Source organism: Cynocephalus volans, chromosome 6, assembly GCF_027409185.1.
Source record: "Cynocephalus volans isolate mCynVol1 chromosome 6, mCynVol1.pri, whole genome shotgun sequence".
Lineage (NCBI taxonomy): Eukaryota > Metazoa > Chordata > Mammalia > Dermoptera > Cynocephalidae > Cynocephalus > Cynocephalus volans.
The window spans coordinates 143044210-143065239 of record NC_084465.1 but is presented as its reverse complement, the minus strand read 5'-3'; the positions used below and the strand labels follow the sequence as shown (position 1 = coordinate 143065239).

Here is a 21030-nt window from a genome sequence, read left to right as displayed (position 1 = left end):
GCCAAATGCAAAAACATTAAGTCTGCAGATTAACGAAATGCTATTTGTCATGCTCCCATGAACTGAGGTATGCACGCCAGCCCAACCCGAGATGGTACGCCATAGGTCAAAAAGAAACAACAAAGCATCAGTTTCTCAGACCCCTTTCCACATATCCAAACTGCATTCCATCATTATCAGGAAGTCTTTAGTTTCCACCACAGAAATAGCTTAAGAGACACAGAAGTATCTTTGAAAAATACAATATTTGTAAACATGTTGTATCAAGTAAATTAGTATGAAAAAGCAGTAGACCGCCAGAAACAATAACAACACTATGAAATCTCATAGTTTGGCCCAGATGATGCCTCATAAATCCCAGGTTTTTCAGTAGTATTTTCAGCACTGTTGTAAATTACTGCATGGTTCCCTCAGTAATCCTGAAGTCAAAGCTGTAAGAGAATCAAGGTGAGGAAATGCTTGCTGTCCTTGCTGTGTTCTAGCAGCAGCAACTGAAGATACTTACGCTGGGAAGGGTGGCATGGGACCTTTGTGGCCAACTCCCATCTACATAAGTAAACACCCTCATTTTAAAATAATTTTTTTCTTGTGGTAAAGAATACATTACGTAAAATTTACCACTTTGGCCATTTTTAAGTGTACAACTCCATGGCCTTAAATAGATACCCATTGTTATGCAACCATCACCACCAGCCATCTGCAGAACTCTTTATCTTGTAAACTAGAAACTGTACCCATTAAACAACTCACCATTCCTCTCTCCCTCCAGCCCCTGGCAACCACCATTCAACTTCCTGTCTCTGAATTTGGCTACTCCAACTACCTCAAATAAGTGAAATCAGATAGTATTTGTCCTTTTGTGATTGGCTTATTTCATTTAGTCTTCAAGGTTTACCCATGTTGTAGAATGTGCAGAAATTTCTTCCTTTCTAATGCTGAATAATATTCCTTTGTATGTGCACATCACAGTCTGTTTATTCATCCATCAGTGAACACTTGCTATTGAGAATGCTGCTGCTACGAACATGGGTGTACAGATACACAAGTCCCTGCTTTCACTCCTTTTGGGTATATACCCAAAAGTAGAATTGCCAGATTGTATAGTAAGTCTATGTTTAATTTTTCAAGGAATCACCATATTGTTTTCTGTAGCAGCCGTACCACTTTACATTCTCACCAGCAGTGCACAAGAGTCCCAATTCCTCCACCTCCTGGCCAACACTGTCATTCTTTCTCTTTCTTTCTCTCTCTCTCTCTCTCTCTCTCTCTCATTCATGCTCCATCTTAATGAGTGCAAAGTAGTATCTCATTGTGGTTTTGATTTGCATTTCCCAAATGACTAGTGATGTGGACCATCCTTTCATGTGCTTAATGGCCATTTTTCTTTGGAGAAATGTCTATTCAAATCCTTTACTCATTTTTTAATTGGATTTTTAAAAAATTTGCTGTTGTTGCTGTTGATTTGTAGGAGTTCTTTATATATTCTGGATATTAATCCCTTACCAGCTACGTGATTTGCAAATATTTTCTCCTATTCTGTGAGCTGCCCTTTCACTCTGTTGATAGTATCCTCTGATGCACAAGTTTTTAATTATGATGAAGTCTAATTTATCTATTTTTTTCTTTTGTTGCCTATGCTTTGTTGTCATATCCATGAAATCATTGCCACACCCAATATCATGAAACTTTCCCCTTGTTTTCTTCTAAGAGTTTTGTAGTTTTTAGCTTTTATGTTTAGGTCTTTGCTCCATTTTGAGTCAATTATTATAAATGGTGTAAGGAAAGGGTCCAAACTTAATTCTTTTGTTTATAGATATCTAGATTTTCCAACACCATTTATTGAAAAAATTGCCCTTTCTCCACTGAATGGTCTTGGCACCCTTGTTGAAAGTTATCTGAATAATAATTTTTTAAGAAGCCTTTTCAAAGCAAGCAACTCTGATAAACTCAAAGTAGAGTCTGCACCCTTTCTTTAAACAAAATCTCCCCAGGCCTTTATGTCTAAATATAGATAACTCAGCAAACATTTGTGGTCCTCCTACCATGTACCAGGTCCTGGGCAAATCAACGTGGACACAGCCCCAAACAGGATGGGATCACAGTACTGAAGTTTATGTTGTGAAGGGTGAGACAGACACAGAGACACACACTAAAGATCCAGGATGCTAAGTGCAAGGTTAGGAGGTCTACACACATTCTAAGGGAAAAGAGTAACACTCTGCAAGGCATGTTTTGTAGAAAAGGGGTTGCCAAATGTAATTCTCAAGTTCAGTTATCCAAAAGTAAAACTGGAAAGAAAAAATTTTGAATTTTGTGTCGTTCGAACTCCACTGCTTTTCTTGCCAGAGGCCTAGCACCATGATTCCAGAAGCCCCCATGAATGCACCCATCTAAAGTGCACAATCTGATGGTTTTTACTATATTCACAGGGCTATGCCATTATGGCAGTTCCATTCCAGAACATTTTTACCACCCCACAGTGAAACTCCGTATCTGTTAGCAGTTACTCTCCCTCTCCTCCTAACTTCCCCAGCCCTAGGCAACTACCAATCTACTTTCTATCTCAATGGATTTGCCTATTCTAGACATTCCATATCTATAGAATCATATTAATAGGTGGTTCTTTGTGACCAGCTTCTTTCACATAGCATCATGTTTTCGAGATGAGTCCACGATGTGGAATGTATCAGTACCACTGTTTGGATGTACCACATTTTGTTTATCAGTTCATCAGCTGATGGGTTGTTTCCACTTTTTGGCAATTATGAATAATGCTGCCATGAACATTTGTACATAAGTTTTTGTGTGGATTCCATTTGCATTTCAAAAGACGATGGTTAGAGAGGAAGTTCTTTGATTCAAATGACACATATTTCCAGCAGTGGGACTTCAACCATATGACAAAGATTAGGAAATACATTCTAGTGCTACTCTAGCCTTCACAAATCATTCCAAAAATGACAGCCTTCTAAGCCTGCCATCTTCTGTGCTATATTTCTTTCAGCATCCATCATTCATTCTACAAATACTAGGACCATGTGCCAGGCACGGTGTTGGAAGTGAGTTACAGTGGTGAGGGCTATAGACATGGTCCATTTACAGAGTTAAGCGCATCAATGAGACTGTTAATTAAGCAAGCAAATACAATAAAAATCCATAAACACTACTGTAAGGGAGTTACATGGTAATTAGAAAAGAGCTGAACACAGCTGTGGTAGGAAGAGGAAAATGCCAATTAAAACTTTCTTACAAAAGACTAAGTCCTTTGAGACAAATACAAATTTTGACATATAGCTGAAGGAGATGCGAAGGCTAATCTCCTTCATTTTCTACTTTCAGTCCAAACTTACACATTTTCTAAATGTATAACATGTATTCATCTGCAAAACATAATTGCTCATAATTTTAAAGATCCCTTGGACGAAGATACACACCCTCCCTCACTAACTTATTTCAATGTTTAGTAACAGTCATACTATCTTCTTTTAAATCGATTCCAAATCCTTTATTCAGTTAAGCCTTTGCCCTCTTAGTTTGTCATTAAGAGAAATATAGAACAGCTGTCACCAATGTGCTTTTAGGAGTTCTTCGCATACTTAACATTAAGGACTTATCTCTCAACATTTTTGCACACTGAATTCAAGTTTTGTCTGGCCCGGATGCCTTATATTTCCCAACCTTTTAACCATCTTCATGGTTCGTTCAATGTCTCCAATTACTCCGTTACTTGTGGAGCTAAGACTAGATCCTTGTTCCACTAAGGCTAAGATGTGAGCTTAGTGCAACATGCTTTGTTACTTGACCTTGTAGGTTGGCCTGTTGATTTTGGGCTTTATACCTATCAAGTTTTCTCTTAACTCTACATAGAGGGCAGTTGACCCAGAAAGGATCAACTTATAGGGCTCAGAAAGAAACCAACTCAGTCCTGCTTTTGGAAAAAAATGCCACTATCAGATAAACCCAAAATGTATGCCTTCTAAGCAGACATGCATCATCATGGTCCTTACACATAAATCAGTAAGTCCTCTATACCCTTCTATTACTTTGTTTTCAACCATGCCTCTACATAACCAGAATCATTTTGAACATTTTTCCTGAATACCTCTCTCCATCCCTCCCACCAATCTGGTCATTTTCTGTTTTCTGCGTATCTTCCAGGTTGTTGAACATTTTGAATAAGCACTGGAGATAGTACTCATCACTTTAGAACATTTCTTGATAGGACCCTTTTTACCCACTCCACTATGACCATTAATTCCTAATTAAATACACTTTCAATGTGCTCCAATGAGGCAGCCCCTCAAGGAGTTGTACACTGAAAAATAACCATTTCTTTGTGGTCCGACAGACGTAACTTGTGGAGAAGCATCGGCAGCATTTCTAAAGTCAAACTAGATTACTCCTTTCCTGTCCCTCAATCTCCTGGGCTGCCACTCTGTCACAGAGAGAGGCTGCGTTAGTCTGACAGGATGTGCTCTCTTTCAAACCACCCTGGTAATACCTGCTGCCTTCCAGCCTGCAAGGTGTTTCCAAATTGACTTTGTGATGGTATCTGCTTGACACCTGCTACCCTCCCCAACCCCCCTAAATTTTCTTTCAGGTCATACAAGCTTTCAGATTTATCATTTCAAGGCCAAGCCTCATCTCCTGTCACAGAGAAATGGCATGTTGCTCCTTTTCTCGTTCTATATTCCCTCTACAACTGGCGCTGTGTGAGGCTATCATTCTAAACAAATATTCCAGCATCCTAATAGAAAAGCCACTGGTGCCTACAGATTTCACTTAAGCAGTAGGCTAAAACAGCCTCTCACCAGCTCTTCTGGTCATCTTACTTACTCCCCATCAATACGACCTGACTCTTTGAAAACAAAGTTTTGCTTGGGGAGAAAAAAAGTAGAGAACCTGACCTACTGATGTCATTTAAAACCAACTCCCTCCTCTACTTAACAGAGAAACTACATTTCCCTATCCTGTTTCTTCTGATGTATTTAAAGAATGTCTCCCTTGATGTGTTGTGCAAGTTGCTTCTCATTTCCTGCTCGAGCTTTCCTGACGTTACGCTGCTGTATTTCTTTGTACTTCACCTTGGCCCTCTGCCGTCCCCTCTGCTTTGGTGTAGCAGTGTTGCTCTTGTCTCAGCCATTCAAGCAGCTCTTCGTTCATCCTCTTGGGTTTCCTCCTCCCTTCCCTACTTTCATTAGAATAGCCTTGCACTGCTCATAATTGGAATTTCATTAAGGCATAGTCAGCACTGCTGGATTCCCATGCCTTTTTCTATTCAATCTCTGCACTGACAGTTCTCTCTTAAATACCTGAAATCTATTTTCATAAATTCAACTTCATTAATACTGCTGATTTTTAGCCCTTGAAAATCCTAAGAAATACTAACATCTTTCATAATTAGATACTTATCCAGCTCCTGTGATTGTCGTGTTTAATTTTGGGTAGGGTAGCCGTCCTAGTCGATTCTTCTGCTTTCTCCTTTAAAATATCCCTGTTGTCTCTCTATGAATTTGTTTGATTCTGTAAAGTAGAGAAGGCAATGAGGTCTCCGATATCTTCAAGGTCTATGACTCGGTCAGATGTTCAGGAAGCCTGTCCATGGCTTCTCTTAAATAAGAGATCTACATCAAGAGTCCCTGAAAGGGGTCATTTTGCTTTTTCCAAGATTTTACTTCTGAAACCTACAAACTTTCTGCCTGAAAATCTCCTTTTACATCCTCTTAAATATCAGGAAAAATAAATTATGCAAAGGGTAACACAGACTTACTTTTCAAGTCTCTAGCTGCTCTTAAACAGGCCATACTTTTGAATCCTAGGTTAGTTGTGCATTAGACAAGTCAAGAACACAGATTTCCTTGCCCCCATTTTCCCTTATTTCTTATATGCAAACCCATAAAAGGGTGCTGGCTTTGAGCATTTCTCTAGCCTCTTTCCATTATGATTTCTTGGAGAATGGCTGATTTTCAACACTGGTTCAAGTTCCTATGGCAGGCAGTCAACTAATAATCAACCTTAACTACCTCTTACTGAGTATCCACATTAGGAGGCAAGGACAGTAATAAGCATTATATGACTATATTTAAATGTCAGTAAATCTGATAAGATAGGTATTCTTATTTCTATCTAATAGATAAGAACATTAAGGCTCAGAGAAGTTTACCTGGTTTACTGAATACCTGGCTGTTCACATGCTACTTCCTACTCATGTGCTCCATCAGAGGGTCTATGCTCCTTAGGTCTGTAAATGATTGATCTTCCAATGAGTGCTGAACCTACCTCTTAAGACAATTTACGTTTCTCCTTTGATTCTGGAGGAAGGGGAATATATATATGTATGTATATGGTTTATCCATAGAAAATACTTTTTATTATTTAAGTGTAGCTAATAATTCTTACTTTCCTCTGAGCACAAAAAACAATGGTATATATACATATATATTATAGTATAAGTGTAATATGGTATAAATCATAACTATGCTACTAGTGACCCCTATAAAACAATGCCATCAGTTTTGAAAACTGGGAAGACATATACAGAAGGACAGTGATTTCAAATCCCATGTTGCAAATTCAGTTAATAAAAATGGGATCCCAGCTTACATGGTAATATCTACGGTGCCCAGGCCAGAAGATAGAATCAGTGCATGGGTCCTAAGACAAGCTACAAATAGAAAAAAAAAAAAGTGTGGGTCTCAAAAATTAAGAGATAAAGATCTATATTAACTGTGTTATTTGTGAGGACATTTTATGCTTATAAAGAGGAGAAAAGGAACATAGTCCTGAAAATTTGAAAACTAAACATATAAGTTATTCATTTATTCCCAGTAAATAAAAAAAATAAATACATCAGCATTTCTGTTAACAAAGTTGTTTCACTGCTCAGTGGTCCAGTCTGGGACCCAATCAGGGAGTCACAAGGTCGCACACAGAGATGACATTAATATTCAGCCTCTGTGATAGGGTATACCATGATTGCATGTGGCAGATGAGGAACAGCAGATCTCAGAATCCTGGGCCTGAAGGAAATAGATTCAAGATTATACTCCCTAGAAATAGGGTTTGAATCCTGGCTCTGCCATTTATTAGCTGAGATCCTGGGCAAGTTACATAAATCCTGCACGCCTCCATTTCCTTGTCAGTAAACTGGGAATTAACAGAAAACTACTTATCTCAAAGGGTATTTGAGAGGCATTAATACATGTAAAGCACATAGGACTTGACAATTCCCTTAAATTTACAGCAATTAATAAGATAGCAACCATGAAAACCAAATAGGTAACTGTTTTGGGAGAGATGCTTACACATCTCACTCATGCTGTAATTGGTCTGGGTACCACGGTCATGCGAGCCCCTTGAACGAACACTTCTGAAACATCTGTATTTGGCACCTTACCTTGCTTTGTGAAGAGAGCACTCATGAAATGGTTTTCTAAAATGTTGACAATACCCAAGCTAGTTCTTGCCAAGGATACACAACACCAATTTAGAAGTCTACAACTAACTCCCATTCATTCCAATATAAACCTGATGAGTTTGCACTTTACAACTTATCTTTTGGAAAAGAAATCAAAACCAAATTTTATGCTGTCTTTTGAAAATACCGAGAAACAATAATGCAACGAAAAGAAAAATCAAAAGTGGTATGCAAAAATGCTTCCAATATAGACAACAATTTATCACCTTTCTCTGCTTAAATTATTAAGCATCATTTACAAACCAGCAGCCATGACATATCATTCTCTTCCCTAGATATCATCAAAATACCATTGTCCTTCAAACCGTACCTTTCCTATATATAAGGGTTTTAATTAATATAATTGTGAAAGTGTCCAAAAGCACTTTAGATTTCCATTCTTCACTGGAAAAACAAGAATGCCACAAACCTTCAGTGGATAGCCCAGCTTAAAAAATGCAAAAGCCTGAGTAGAAAAATCCATTTTGGTTTGAGGTAATATAGGACTGAAGCATGTAAATCAAGAAGCATGACATTTAGTAATACAGTACCGTTCACACTTTTTTTGGTAACCATGCTTTTTATACCTCTATATTCGAGAAATGTTAGAGCACACTGGAAAAAATGAATTATATATCTACAACGCCTATTTTATGAAGAACTGTTATCAGTTACTCTCAAACTAGGCTGCCACAGAGATTTGTATTTCATGAGCTAGACCAAAACATTCTGCCCAAAAGAGCAATTGTTTTAATTCTCAGGGAGTTGCGGGGGGGGGGGGGGTGGGGGGAGGGTGTTTAGAGGAAGCAAATGGAATTTTTGTGATTTAAGATTTTCATTATAAGATGTTAATTTCAAGATCATGGGTGAAATGAATGATTCCAGGAGAGATAATGAGTAACATGGTAGCCTATAGGAACTTTTACGACTTATAACATCTAATAGTATCTGTACTAGTTTTCTTAAAATGAATACTGGGGTAAGGAGAGGGAAATAAAATGAAATGAGATTGCCTCGGGGGTGATAATCATGAAGCTGGAAGACCAGTACAAGGGTGTATTAGTCCATTCCTGTTGTTTATAACAAAATACCTGGAACTGGGTAATTTATAAGAAAATGAAACTTATTGCTTATGGTTTCAGAGGCTGGGAAGTCCTAAGTCCAGGGAACACATTAGGCGAGAGTCTTCTTCGGTAGTGGCTTTACAGCAATGCAGGAGTCTCACATGGCAGAAAAAGGCAGAGCAGAGACAGCAAGAGTGAGCTCCTCATGCAATCTCCTTTCAATTCCTCAGAACCACGCCCCTGACCACCATTATTAACCCATTCACTAGGGCACGGTCCTACAATCTAATCACTTTCTCAAGGCCCCATCTTTTAATTACCGTAATAGGATTTCCCACCCTCAACATTTACAGTGGGAATTAAGCTTCCAGTGTATGAACTTTGGGGGACACGATTCAACCAATCAATAGCAGTATTGATACAGGAAGTGTAGTGATAAAAGAGCTTGATGGAAAAGATAAAGTAAAAACTGGATATGAAGTAACGTTCTTTTACTTTCCAAGGCATCCAAAGACCTCATAATTGTACTTTCCTCCAGACAGTCCTGGAACATGCTAACATGAAAACATTGCTTCAAACCATAGAGTAGATCACGGGCCCATTAACTGGTACATCTACAACTTAAGATAGTCTCTTACCAGGCTCATTTCAGGGTTATTCATAGTATCATAAATGTGAAAAGAACTTAATGGTCTGATAATAGAATAATAATTTTATGTATTTTAAGAATTAACACAAACATCTCATAACCATTAAAAAAAGATATTAAGTAATATAAACAATTTTAAAATATGCCAAAACATGGAAAGGCATTTCTGTCTGGAGGATAGAATTTTTAAAAAATGCTTTGTTGGGACTTTCTGAATTTTCCATAATGAATGTGATTTTCTTTTTAAAATCTATTTCCAGAGGACTAAATATTAATCCTCACCCTTACTTGTAATTTATTTGTAATTTATAAAATCAGTAAAAAATGAAACCTTAAAAAGGGACAGATTTTTTAAAAATTTATAAGTTAACCCCAAATTGAATAAAGGCTGACAAAAAAACCCCGAAAAACTTCTATCATCTTCCAAATGCTAACACAGTCTATTAAACAATAACCCTGATGTGGAAATTTGACTATCAAATCTATAGACAACTCTCCACCTCAATGTGCCCCCAGGACAGTCAGCTATATATAGGGCATAATTTATACAATGTACAAATTGAAGGCATAAAGATTAAACCAGTCAAAAATACTTCCCCTAGGCACCTCTTTCCAATAATTCCTAAAGCCACAGGAGTTACATCCTTCAATCCCAATCTACCTTCTACTTCATGTGCTCACTGTCCTTCACAACCAGCTTAGGTTCCGTGGTATAACCTAAATGGTGAATTCCTTACAGATGTCTTTATCTGTCTTGCCTCTCTCTTCTGCCATTGCACTAGCCTGGCAATTAGTAGAGGTTCCACCCAACTAACCATTTGCAGTTGAGCAGCTGAAATACCTAGAAGGAAAAAACCCCACACAGCTGTGCTGAATAGTCTTACCTTACAATTCATTACCACAAATCCCAAATTGGCACTCAACGTTGCTGGATGATTCTTCTTCCCATTCCCAATTATTTCACTTTTTTATTTTCCAGGATGACAATCTATTTCATAGCTTCTCCTCTCTCCTTAACCTTCCAACATCCTCTTTCTTCTTCTGATCACCTCTCTTCATATGCCATTGACAGACAAGAACTACCTCATCCCCTTACCCTCAAATCCACCAAATTTATGTACCCATGTATTATGTCTTTCCTACTCTTAAGATGGGAAAGTTGTTCCTGCTCCTGAGACAACTCTTCCAGGTGTGCTAAATCCTGATCCTCTGGCCTGTTCAGTGCCTTCCCTTCTACAATTATCCCTCTCTTTTCTCTAGATCATTCCCTTGAGATAAAAACTTGCCTTCATATTGCTCATCTTAAAAATCATAAATGATGGTTTTATATTCATGTTTCCCTTTAACTATATAATGCAATGACATGTATAATTGATAAAGCGAAGCCAAGAAATTTTAGCTGTTATAAAGTTATCTTTTAGCTGAGTAGCTCTAAGTACACAGAAATCAGGCAATTTTCATGAAATTATTTAGCTGAAGAATACTGTATTTCATAACAATGTCACACAGAAATGGAACGAGACTGCATGTAGTATGAACAAAATTTAAAACAAAAATATGAGTGTAATTTTTTGGTATTCTCAAAAGAGGTTTTTCCTACAAATTGACTAAAGTGTTTGTTAGAGAAAGGAGCTTCTCTCTTAAATGTGTAGATGATAAAACAGATAAATCTGAAAAGGAGGCAGGGTAAGTCACTGAGGTGGTTGGAAATGGTATCCTCTGTCCATTCTGGGCTGATGGGTCTAGGAGAATGGAACGATGATGTTCTCTTAGACATTCCATGCTCATGCATTGGAAGAATTAACATTGTAAAATATCCATACTACCCAAAGTGATCTACAGAGTCAATGCAATCCCTGTCAAAATATCAATGACATTTTTTTCACAGAAACAGAAAAAACAATCCTAACATTCATATGGAACAACAAAAAAACCCCAATAGCCAAAGCAATCCTGAGAAAAAAAACAAACAAATAAATAATAAGGTCAGAGGCATTACACTACCTGACTTCAAATTATACTACAAAGCTGTGGTAACAAAAACAGCATGGTACTGGCATAAAAACAGACACTCAGACCAATGGAACAGAACAGAGAACCCAGAAATCAACCCACATACTTATAGACAACTGATCTTTGACAAAGGCACCAAGAACATACATTGGGGAAAAGACTTCCTTTTCAATAAATGGTGCTGGGAAAACTGGAGATCCATATGTAGAAGAACAAAACTAGACCCATACCTCTCATCATATGCCAAAATTAACTCAAAATGGATTAAAGACTTAAATCTAAGATCTGAAACTGCAAAATTCCTGAAAGAAAACATAAAGGAAACACTTCAGGAAGTAGGACTAGGCAAAGAGTTTATGAATAAGACCCCAAAAACATAGGCAACAAAAGAAAAAATAAATAAATGGGATTATAGCCAACTAAAAAGCTTCTGCACAGCAAAAGAAAAAAAAAAATTTTTAGCACCAGAAAGCACTATATATATTCTAAAACCCATGTTTCTTGAAAACCATCTCAGCAGGTGTGATCAGCAACTTAATTCTAGCTCTCTTTCATAGTGACAGAAACACAGAAGGCAGCCAGATGGGAACTGCTATAACCAAGAGTAAAACAACAGCCCATCCTAAATAAGACACTCTGAGTCACCAATCCCAGAGCTTCTGCCACGACCATGGGCTTTAAACCACTCTACTACTTCCTGGAGGTCATAACCTCGTTCCTTCTTGGCTTTCTCTACGCTAAAGTAATGTGTGACACCAGTTTTGAAAACCTCAGTGCAGGTGAGGAAGGGCTAGAAGTTATATAGAGTTGACCTACAATGAAGCGGGCCATCTCTGTAAGAAAAGCAAAGCAGTAGATGGGGATCGACAGCAGTTGGGTGGATGGGAAGGTGTAGCCCAGACCCTCCACCAAAGGCAGGAAGAACTCACAGTTACTCACAGGCCTGCCATCTGAGATGATGTAAGGATGCCCAGAGGCAATGCAGCCCTTATCAGGTTTCAGGACCTTTGAGGCCAGAATGTGAGCCTGCACCAGGTTATCCACATGGACCAACTCAACCAGGCTCCTGGGATCCCCTTACACAAGGCTGAACAGGCCCTTCTTAACGTGGCTTGCTATCCTGGGAAGGTGTCTTTGTTCTCCAGGCCCAGAGATGCCAGCCGGCCTCAGAGTGCAGGTTCTTAAGACACTACCACCCCTGTCCAGGGCTATACCCTTCACCTCCAGCAATTTCTTCTCTGCAATGGATTTGGTCCGAGAGTAGTGATCAGGGTGGAGGTGAAGAGGCAGGAAAGGCAAAGATTTATTCCCATTTCTGATAACTTGACCTCTGAAGATGACATTGAGAGTGCTGGTGTAAACTAATCTGAGCACCCCTCTCTGCCGGCAAGCCTGGAGGACATTGTCTGTGCCCTCCACGTTGACTTCTTCAATCAGGGTTCCATTCAGTTTCTCCCAACCTGGCATACCATAAGAGGCAATATGGAAAACACAGGGGATGCCTGCATCCTGGAAGGCTATCTCTACATCAGAGAGATGGCAGCCGTCTCCCATATAAACTGGATTCCTTCTGGAATGGTTTGAGCAGGGCTGCAGATGTCAAACAGAACCACAATGGACCCCCTTCTGGTTCTGAGCATAGCCTAAGCAGAAACCAAAACAGCCACCTCCTCCCGTAATGAGGACAGTTTTTTCCTTTGGCGATCTTTGGGAGTCCATATATGGTAGGCAACAGATAACTAGACCTTTTTAAAATAAATATATTCATTTTAAATAGGAATCTCACATTGCCACTTTAAACGGGAAACCAGAATCATTTGTCATAAAGAGAAGATAATCTTTCCTCCAAAGCACGATGAAAACAAGAGATAGGAATCAAATTTAGCTAGATAGCTGTTGAAAGCTCTGAGCATGGGGCCTGCTGCTTTTTTTTTTTAAAAAAAGAGGCAAGCCAGTGTTTGAGGCCTTGGTGACATTCTAGAAAGCCAAGCTGAGCCCGGTTCCTTAGAATCAGAAAGAGAAAAGGGAATGATTTTTCCTGCTACTTGGGTCAGTGTCACACACTACTGTCCCCTCCTGGGAGCTGCTGCCTGTTGCCCACAGCTGCCCCCCGATGGGTGTGGCCACAGGGACACATTCCAGGCCGAGTCCAACCTGCCAGCCCAGCCCAGGGTCTTCATGGAGGGGTGGAGGTCCTCTTGACTCCTGCCCACTCACAGCAGCAGCAGAAGACATAACCAAGCGACAGGGCCCAAGCCTCCCTGGTGGCCCACTGCCCCCACCCCAAATTAACAGAGCAAAAAGACAACCTACTGAATGAGAGAAAATATTTGCAAACTACACATCTGACAGGGGATTAATATCCAGAATATACAAGTAACTCAAACAACCTAGTAAAAAACCAAATAACCTGATTAAAAACTGGGCAAAGGAGCTGAATAGGCATTTCTCAAAGGAAGATATACGAATGGCCAACAGACACATGAAAAAATGCTCAATACCACTAAGAATCAGGGAAAAGCAAATCAAAACCACATTGAGGTATCATCTCACCTCAATCAGACTGGCTATTATCAAAAAGACAGAGAATAACAAATGCTGGCGAGGATATGGGAAAGGGGAACTCTTCTATACGTTGGTGGGACTGTAAATTAGTGCAGCCACTATGGAAAACAGTATGGAGGTTCCTCAAACAACTACAAATAGAACTTCCATATGACCCAGCAATCGCACTGCTGGGTATATACCCAAAAGAGTGGAAATGACCATGTTGAAGGGATATTTACCCTCCCATGTTTATCATAGCTCTATTTACAATTGCCAGGAGCTGGAACAAACACAAATGTCCATCATAAAATGACTGGATAAGGAAACTGTAGTATATATACTCAATGGAATACTACTCTGTCATAAAAAATAGTGAAATTCTGCCATTCGCAAAAATATGGATGAACTTAGATAAAATTATGTTAAGTGAAAGAAACCAGGCACAGAAAGAGAAATACCACATGTCCTCACTCATAAGTGTGAACTAAAAAAAAAAAAAAAAAAAAAGAAAAGAAAAAAGAAAGATACAACAATCATAATAATTAATTGAACTTTCAAAAGGAGAGAAAAGAGCTGAGGTTACTGGAGGTGGGAAAGGGGGGGGAGGGGAGAGGGGGGTAGCAAGAAACTGGTAAAGGGCCACAAAAAATGATTATGTTGTGTAATGTTGAATATACAAATTATCCTGATTTGAGCATCACATATTGCACACAGGTATTGGTATTCAACTCTGTACCCCACAGATATGTACAATCAATTCTGTTTCAAGAAAAAAAAAGAAAGCTCTTGAGCAGGTTTGGGATCTAGACCTGTCTGTCCTCCTAAGGATGCCTGGGAAAGAAACAATCCCAAAAGACACTAGCAGACACAGTGTGCACGAAAACAAGACTAGAGGCTATAGCCACGTCTTCCAAAAGAACGAGACAAAAGGCAGCGCCCCAGGCAAAGGATGAGGGAGAAGAAACCCACATCCTAGGATTCATCTTTATGCCATTTCCTCTGAATTCCAATTTAAGGAATAATGTTCATTGCCAGAATAAATTACTTTTGCTAATAAAAGGATCACTGAAATTTAGAGATGATTTTTCAATAACATGTAAATGTTGAATAACAACTTATACAAATAACATCTGTTATTTGCCCACATATATTTCCAGGGTGAGATTTTCTCAAGCAATGCACCAATTAGTAATCTAAGAGTGTGATGGGTAGGGAGGTGGACAGTAACCTGCCTTGTCACTGAGAGCCGTAATTGTAAATCTGCAATGCGATCAGCTAGAACGGGCAAGTGACTTACCCAGTACATACGCCACCACCTGCAAGCTGAAATGATTCTATGAACCCTGGATTTGAGGAACAAGAAACCCAAATCTGGTCCTGTAGAATCTAATCCAAAGAACATAAACTCATACAAGAAAATGGCTGGCTCAGGGTAAAAAGACTACAACATATTTAAACTGAATTTAGTATGAATTAATTGAACTAATGAATTTACTATGAATTGGCTGAATCGAAACTGGAAAAGTAGCCGATTTCTTCGTTTTCTTCTCCTCATCACTCCTCTGAAGAGTACATACATGTGTAGACATGTCCATACATACCCACATGCAAAGCAAAACTCCCGCCCCATTACCAACTACTCTGTTTTCCACACTCTGCGTCAAGAGGATAATTTTCCCTAATCTTATAGCCAGAGCAGACAAATTGGTAAAATATAGGATCAACTGTCTGCTTGTAATTAGCCTTGTCTGAGAAATTTAAGAGAATCTATCCATACTGTGATGTAAAAGGCAGTTGATAAGGGGGCTGGAAGCTGAGCTGCTGTTGATTATCCGAGACCTTGGTTGGGAGCCCTGTGTTCTCTCTCGACTGTCATCTGTAAGTTGGAGGGCTGGGTCCAAGATGACCTTCTCACCTTCATTCTTAGATGCCCACCCAGGGACCATACACACCCCTTTTTCCTGTCTCATTTTGCTTCCATATGTTTCTCCTAATAATTCTGAATTTATGCATCCTCCAGAAATTGATGCCAGCAGGGAGCTGAACTGCCATAGCCTGTCTGAGCTTCCCTCCTTGCAATCAAAGAGCTGAGCTCCAAATCTGAAAGGGAAAAGAAAATCCCAATACAAAAACACTACCATCAAATAACTTAGAGGTCATTGCCCCATGCATCCATAATGAAGAAATGTTGAAAGAATGAAGACAAGTCAGAAACCTGAACTTAAATTTAAATTCACTGCTTATTTCCAGGTAGCGTTGGCATTGTTCTTTGGTAAGTGGAAATGAGCATTTCTAGGATTTTTTTTTTTTTTTTTTTGATCAGTAAGGGGATCGCAACCCTCGGCTTGGTGTTGTCTGCACTACGCTCAGCGAGTGAGCGCACCGGCCATCCCAATATAGGATCCGAACCCATGGCCTCGGCGCTACCAGTGCCGCACTCTCTCGAGTGAGCCCCGGGGCTGGCCCAGAATTTCTAGGATTATTTCAAGTTGCAAAGGTGGCAACTGACTGCACCTCCGTGGTTGCCTTCTTATCCCTTTTCTAATTCGTGTTCTGCCCAGGCAATATCTGAAAGGTCAGGCTCACAGTCAATCCAAGAAGGCAAGGCTCTTCCAAGCAGTCTCTGAATAAAAGCAAGTATAAGCATTACTGTGAAAACATAATAATCTCAGGCTCCCAGCCAAGAAATTAGCACAACAGTGGTACAAATTTGCAAGACTTGACAAGACCAGAACACAAACAAGTATCAACATCACCATTTTAAAAAATAGGGTCTAAGAGACAGTACAAAGATTACTGGAGAAGCAGGACTACAAAATAAACAACTAAAGAACCACGATCTGGGGAAAAAAATCCAAGAGTTCTTGCTAATATTCCCACCCTGGGCTCAAGCCTGGACTTTATCCATATTTATCTGTATTTTCTTCTCCAAATTTCTTCTTAGTGGTTTCTTAGCCTAAGATCAATGGTGAACTTTATAACATGTTATTAAAATTATTATTTTTCCTTTGATTTATAGAAACTTTAGTTTATAATTCCATCATTAACTGGAGTACATTTACTCTCAGGTACTAAGAAGAGAAATACACAAAATACCTTAAGTCAGTCAAACACAGTCACAACCCAAAGTGGCAAAGACGACATTGCCATTTTCTTCAAAGTCTATCCAAGTTCAAGGCAATCTTAATGCCACACGAATTTTTCTTCTAGTGAAAAAGATTCAGTCAATACTTTTTCCTTCCTAGCACAGCTGGTTTTTACGATGACATTATAAAGCAGATGGAATGCTAATAACCAAAAGCCAGAGGGTTGTTTAGGCTGTTTGCAATGTGCACTTCACAAATAAAGAACTATTTCTGAAAAATAAAGGTCACTCAAAATGAATTGAATTCAATAAAGAGCATGGATAGGGACACCAGGGCTTGCTATTGATTCCCATAGAATTCTCTGGAAAAGAAGAAATGGAGCATTGTCAGGGAGGTCTCCTGGCATGGAAAGACTTACTCACTTGAACTATGATTTGCCTTATTTGGAGAGCCACTGAGATACGCATAAAACTCTCTGTGCATACATGTGCATTCAATTGATACATAGCCCACTCCATTAATCTAATGTTCAGTGTTCTTCCTGGGCCAGAAGTAGTTCAGGCCCCTGAAGAAACAACAGGGCTGTAGCCAGGTCCATTCCACAAATAAAAAAGGCAACAATCACTTGTAAATGGCATCACCAAATAGCTCCCTTAGGCTTCTAAAGACACTGCTTTAATCAGTCACAAATTACCAGGATGAAAAGTAGCATGGCCCGTTCATTCTGACTTCCTCCTATTTCTCTTTCACTCTAAGCAGAAAGATGCCCACTATCTTTAACACACTCATGAGCAGCCTGCGAGGCAAGACCCAGAGCAGAGCTGGTGCTTCTCAGAGGCATGACAGACCTCCACCCACTCTGGGTGGTTTGAAAGACAGTAGCCCAAACATTATTTACTATCCCTCTGGCCCACACGCACAATCACTTACAGGGCCTGACATTTCCATCCCTGGAACAATCCCTTGGCCAAGTTCATGTTCAGGGTCTTCCTCCTTGCTGGTGTCTCCCTGCTCCTAGTGTTGCCATTCTTTCTTTCCCAGCGCTCAGTTCTCCCATCTTGCCACTTGGGTCTAACTATTCCAGAGAACATCCTCCACCTTACACCAGAATCAAGGCAGCCTGGGCCCCTGTTACTAACTAGAACTGAATTTCTGTGGTGGAGACCACTCCTCTGTAGTTCTGTTTTGTTTTTTTTAATCACAGCAAAATACACATACCATAAAGTTTACCCTCTTAACCATTTTTAAATGTACAGTTCAGTGGCATTAAATACATTTACATTGCTGTGCAACCATCACACCATCCATCTCCAGAATTCTCCGTCTTGCAAAACTGCAACCTGTGTACCCATTAAATCACTGCCTATTCTACCTCCCCCAGCTCCTGGAACCCCATTCTACTTCCTGTCTCCATGAATCTCACGTAAGTGAAATCATATTTGTCTTTTTTGTGTCTGGTTTCTGTCACCTAGCATCATGTCTTCAAGTTTCATCCATGTGCTAGCATGTGTCAGAATTTCCTTCCACATTTTGTTTATTCATCCTTCCATGGATGGATGGTTGGGTTGCTTCCACCCACTTGGCTACAGTGAATAGTGCTGCTGTGAAAATGAGTGTACAAACATCTCTTCGAGTCCCCACTTTCAATTCTTTTGGGTATGTACTGACAAGTGGGATTGCTGGGTCATATAGCAATTCTATTTTTATTTTTCTGAGGAAATGCTGTACTGTTTTCCATAGCAGCTGCACCATTTCTCTGTAGATTTTAAGATGGTCCCAGGTGGCTCTGATGAGAATGATAATGCAGAAAATCAGTTGGGCCCATTAGAACTATCTCCATGTCATTAAATCAATTAATGGTGATTGCTACAAAAAGTTGTTTTGTTTCCACATTGTAAAAAGGGTTGTGTTTTCTCAGCCACCAGGCAGATCTAGTTATTCTAATAAATGGATAGGTGCTGTGGTGCTATGAAAACTGCCTCAGGTAGTATTTATGGTTTAATATGGGCCTCCTGAAGATAATACTTTAACCAAAAAGGAAAGGAAAGTGTAAACCAGATTAAGAGAATTTAAAATTCACTTTATACTTTTGGGTCATACTTCAAAAACAGCACTGCCAGCCCAAGATCTAAATTCTTAATTGTTCACAGTAGACTGAGGAGAAAGTAATCAGCACCAAGCATACAATTTATATCTGTGATTAGCCATTCTATGTCTGATTTATGGCTTTTGGGTAGATAAGTACCAATCTATTTTTCCTCTGCAGATCTCCATGCATGAAGTATAATTACAAATTTGTTGAAATTGTCTGTGGGGTGGAATTAAAAACATAACCTTCTTGGAGACTTGGAATAGGATGCTTTCTTTGTCCTTTATTTTTTCCTCAAAATAAAAATTTACTAGATGCCAAATAGCATTTTATAACATACACATAAACCCACTGATTCCAGCTATATGATTTTCTCGGAATCACTGCTTTTACCTGATGAAACAACCCGTTACAAGATAACAGTAATTGCAGAAAACCTGTAGTTTTATATGCTTAATTATGACAACTTTCTGTTCTGTCACACTGTTGTGTCATAAATGTGAGCTTTAGTTGTCTCACAGAAGCATTTTTCCTGAAAGTACAGCTAACAAAGCTGGATATATGATTTTTCTTACAGGCAAATTAATTTCAATAAATGCCAAGAGACTTAAAGTACATTAGCAAAGACTCGTGGACTTCAAGCCGCTTTGTTACAACTATGGCTCTGGTTAAAGCAAGACCACGCACCCCTCTCGAGGGACAGTGGGGTGGTCTTGTACGAGGACTATGCTCACCCCAGGATGTTCTTCCAGGCTTGACCTGCCGGTGCAATTCTCATGGCCTCCACCAGGGTGCGCACTTCTACCTCCTGCGCTAGGCGCATGTGGCCTGAGGTTCATTCCGAAGCTCCCTTACGCCACGTTATGCAAACCTGCTTCAGTCCTACCTCTCCAGCTCTAATGCAAGTTCCATGAAGAAAAGCAAACATGGAAATATTTTCTTCTATAACACCTTTCATTAATATCTCCCCCTAACGTTACTCTCCTTCCATCCACACACTTCAATGATAGAACTGAATAGAAGCAGGTGTATGAAAAGAAAAAACAAACAAACAAAAAAACTCAGTCGTGTTGAATAACAGCAGAGTAAGAAAGAAATTTTTTCATGGTTGTAAATATATATTTTTTCATTATACAATGAAGACATATACATTGGAAAAATTTTTTGGAAAAGAAAGATAAGGGTGAAATTATGACCACAGACCCACCATCCTAACTCCCCCAACTGTGTAAGCTTTATAGAATATTTCCGCCTGCTTTTTTCCTATGCCAAATTCATTTTTCAGTTGTAATTATATTCTAATCAAATTTTCCTAGCTCTTTCCAGGTAGCATAGCAATTTTCTCTCTTTAGAGTCTCCTCTCAAAAGCTCCTCTTCCCTGCCTCCCCCTCCAGGTGTGCAGCTCATCTCTGCTCTCTACCCCCCTGTGCTCTCTCTGCCAGAGTTCATCTACTCCCCAGGACTACTGCCACCACCTGTCCCCACAGTTCCTGAACTGTGCACCCAGGTGCCCTGGGATGCCACAGCGAACTCACAGAGGCACTGTGGGCTATTTTAAATTTTTGAGGGAAACACAACAACACTGGTGGGACCCTATGCAAACAACTAGCTTGAGGCAGTTCACAGTTTCAACACTGGTTCATCTACATTCTTTTTGGTGATGTCATCTTTGCAAAGTGGGGTTTCCAGAAGTTGCCATGATAAAAAGCAAATATAATCGTTCCTCGGTATCCATGAGGGATTGGTTTCAGGACCCCCTGCAGATACCAATATCTGAGGATGCTCAAGTCCCTGATATAAAATAGTGTGTATAACCTATGTGCATCCTTCCAAATACTTTAGATCATCTTTAGATTACCTGTAATACACAGTACAATGTAAATGCTATGTAAACAGTTGTTATACTGCATTGTTTAGGGAATGATGACAAGGAAAAGAGTCTGTACATGTTCAGTAGAGGTGCATTTTTTGGGGGGGATATTTTCAACCCGTACTTGATTGCACTCATGGATGAGGAACCCACGGATATAGAGGGCCGACTGTACTGCACAAAAATCACAGCAGAACAAAAAACAGTGTCCAATTTGATTCCAAGGTTTCAGAAGTCGCCCAGTGCCCAACAGGTG

General features: G+C 39.5%; 1 protein-coding gene and 1 pseudogene across 8 annotated transcripts in view; both read right to left on the bottom strand.

The window, feature by feature from the left end:
- KIAA1217 (KIAA1217 ortholog) overlaps positions 1-21030 on the bottom strand; it is a 296465-nt gene that overhangs the window by 182990 nt on the left and 92445 nt on the right. The gene's annotated exons all lie outside the window — the stretch shown is intronic.
- Positions 11734-12901, bottom strand: LOC134379632 (short-chain dehydrogenase/reductase family 42E member 1-like; annotated as a pseudogene).